The sequence below is a fragment of the Arachis ipaensis genome, chromosome B9 (genome assembly GCF_059453495.1).
Source record: "Arachis ipaensis isolate K30076 ecotype BB chromosome B9, ASM5945349v1, whole genome shotgun sequence".
Classification (NCBI taxonomy): Eukaryota; Viridiplantae; Streptophyta; class Magnoliopsida; order Fabales; family Fabaceae; genus Arachis; species Arachis ipaensis.
Window position 1 is genome coordinate 129583407 of NC_142444.1, and position 3665 is coordinate 129587071.

The 3665-nt window shown below is 36.1% G+C and overlaps 1 pseudogene; it reads right to left on the reverse strand.

Moving 5' to 3' along the window:
* Window positions 1-1275: 1275 nt before the first annotated feature.
* Window positions 1276-1734, reverse strand: LOC107615822 (ethylene-responsive transcription factor ERF098 pseudogene; annotated as a pseudogene).
* Between the last annotated feature and the right edge of the window lie 1931 nt (window positions 1735-3665).

Genomic DNA, 3665 nt, shown 5'->3' on the forward strand with positions numbered 1-3665 from the left:
TGATTCATAATTCCTTGGAAATTATTCAAGTGATCTGTCATTGATGTCCCATCTGTATACTTCAAAGCCAACAACTGCTTGATCAAAAACATCTTGTTATTCCCAGTTTTTCGAGCATACAACTGTTCAAGCTTAATCCAAAGAGTCCGAGCATGTGTCTCTCCAATAATATGGTTCAACACATTATCGTCAACCCACTGCCTAATATATCCACAGACTTGTCTATGCAACAAAGTCCAATCATCATCAGATTTATCATTAGGCTTCTCTGTACCAAAAACTGGTTGATGAAAATTCTTGACATAAAGCAAATCTTCCATTTTTGACTTCCACAAATCATAATTAGGACCATTAAGAGTGATCATCCTACTAGTATTAGTATTAGCTTCCATTGTTCACAAACTCACAAGCCCAGAAAAATACCAACAAGCTCTGATGCCAGTATGAAAGAGCCTAGCAGCGGAAACGACACAAATGTCCAACACAAGAACAATATGGAAGCACTCACAACACAATATGGCAGCAACTATAACAAGCAAATACAGCAAGTAAAGCAGTAATAAGAACACACCGAGATTTTAACGTGGAAAACCCCCTCAATGTGAGAGGTAAAAACCACGAGTCGTCCAGACCAATGAAATAGCTCCACTATAATCAAATGAGGTACAAGAGAGTCTCAAACAAAGCACAAAAATGTGCATATAACCAGCCAAAACATCAAAGCACCAAAGCTCACAAATGAAAAGCAAGAAGATGAAATATACCCAAAAAAACAGAGCTACTGTCGAAGCCAATTTCTCCCTCTGTAGACCTTCAATTAAAATCTCCACCGTCCAGAATGAAGAACAAGATGTGAAGAATCTACAGTTCAAATTTCACGTCGATCCAACGGTGAAAGAATGAGAAAATGCCGTTCCAAAATTGCTGCTCTGTGTAAAAACGGGAAACCTAATTTCTCTCTTGCGAAGCCAATTTCTCTCACTGCAAATCTTCAATCAACATCTCACTGAGAAACTGATATTTGAAATTTACTGCTTTGGGCAAAAACGGAAATTCTGTTTTTCCCTTCTCTCTCACTTGGTGGCTACTCTCACTCACTCTCAATGACCCCAAAAATCTGAACTAGGGTTGTGGCACAATGGGTGCAAGAGATACCCTCAAAATGTTGGGCTTGGGCCTCACAAAGGAGAGAAAAACCCAACAGTTCTTCCTAGTAAGAGACTAAGAGTAGAACTAGCTTTTGTTTTTCTTTTTTTTTTTTTTCCCTTCACTTATTCATGGTCCATTTTTCTTCTTTTCTTCGCATGCAAGAAGCTCCTCCAACAATTTGTCATCCAAGTACTCAAACTCAAAGACTTCACTCCTTCCCCTGCCTTCCACATTGCCCTGCCATGAAGCAGAGGAAGTTGAAGCGCCGGAGGAATAAGAGGAGCCACTGCCACCGCCACCGGTGCGGTTATTACCATAACCTGATGACATAGGATACTCATTTGGGAAGTTAAGGATAGCAAATGCACCTCTCATGGCATAAGCGGCTCTATCATAAGCCCTAGCTGCTTCCTCAGCCGTGTTGAATGTCCCAAGCCAAACCCTCTGACCCTGCCTAGTGGAGTCACGAATCTCGGCCGCAAACTTCCCCCAAGGACGGCGGCGTACGCCTCTATATCGGATATCTCCGCCGTCATCCTTTGTCCTACCCTTTGATCCATCTTCATTCATGGTTATGTGTTTTGTTTGTTTTGCTTTGCTTTGGTTTTGCATGCATGGTAAGAAAAGGCTCAATTTGAGTCATATTTATATGGTTGAAAAAACATGCAAAAGCAATTTGGCATGATGTGATGATTTGGCCAAGTAAGTATCGTTGGCACGTGTTTATTAGAATGTTCCACCATGTTTGAAAAACATTGTGTGTCCATTGTATTTGGATGGTCATTGGTCAATGTGGTGGCTTTTGCATAGCTTTGAAATTCTTTTGCAAGTCTAACTTCTTCTCACAAGGAAACAAATTATTAAGTGCCTTTTTAGTTATTGTACTTTCCTAATTCAATATAATTAATCCCACACCAGGAAACAGCATACTACTAATTTGTGGCTCAGAAAAAAAACTTCAGGAAAATAGTATGATCTTTAATGATTTCTATGACATAGAAAAATGTCAAACATGTGATGTTATGGATTACATACACATGCAGTAACAGTTTATAGAGTTTGTGTTTTGGTCATTTTGTGAAGTCAGATTGCTTATTTTACATCCCTTAGGTAATCAATATTCTAAGGATCTCACTTAATATTTTTTGTTTTTCATAATCTCAGTTGGGTGTACAACTTTCATCATTGAGTCCATGATTAAGATTTAAGAATATCTAACTATTATAATCATACAATTAAGGTTTTCTAGAATGATGAAATTTTCTAGAAGTGAATCTGGTTCTGGCCAATAGCTCTAAATCACAAGATATTCAAGTTTATTAACGGAATAACGGCCAATGTTGAAGCACGGTGATAGATGTAGATAAAGAAATTAAAGTTGAGGAGAGGGAGCACAATAAGAAGGTGAATCAGCTTTATGTTTAATCGATTCATGTATCACCGTTTTGGGTTATAATTCAATATATAAATGGTGCAGCGAATCAGAATTTTTCATTCTACAAAAAATAAATTATTAATTTGAAACAGGAGACATGCATCTAGAAGAGAAGACCTATGACAATAAGTGTCCAAATCTGTGTACACAGAAGTTGCAAATTTTAAGTGCGGTAATAAAATAATAAAAATGTAACTATCTTAATATAAACACAATAGTTTGATAATTTGATATATTTAATATATGTTATTGTCCTAGTTATGACTTTTATGTGAAGATATAGTTAACTTTATAATAAAAATAACATGATTCTTTGCCAAATTTGCTGCGTGGAGGGATTGTTCAGTGCATGAGGGCATTTCTTTTGAGTTTTGACAAGAGAAATAATTAATGCTTGTGGGCAAGAATAAGAATAAAGAATTATGATAGTGCCACAGTGGACTGGGCTCAATTTGGACACCGTGGGAAGCATCATTGCTTACTATTAAGTTTATATTACAATTGAAGCCCAATAGTGTGGCTGAGGCAGTGTGTGAGTGGCAAATCAGTTTGCCTCGTATTAAATCACCTCCAGGATCGATTCCCACTCCCAGCAATAGCTGAATTTAGTGTGTGTAAGTGGAGATGTGTATGTAAGTGTCTATGTCAAAAAAAAAAGCCCAATAATATAACTAACTATTAAAGTCAGGTTTGCAAATAGCTAAAAGTTTAAACAAAAACGTTTCTAGCTGGACCTGAAAATTTTGCATAGCTGGGTGGATCAGGGGAATATCGGGTGGGGTCAGTTTTCTTGGCCCAAGGCTACGTCCAAAAAAACGAAACAAAAGATACCTTTGACCTAAAAACAAGGAATAAAATAAATTTTTAAAACTTTACTATTTTTTTTTATTTTTAATATTTAGTTTGGTCTAGTTTTATTTTAATAATTTGAATGAAATTTTAATTTATTTTTATAATTAATTTTTTAATAATTAAATATTAGTCAATTATTTTTCTTCCAAAATTATCTTTCTTAAGAGTAATCATGGTCTTTTCCAAATTTTCTAACCTACTATTTCTCCATAACCCTCCTCTTTTAAAA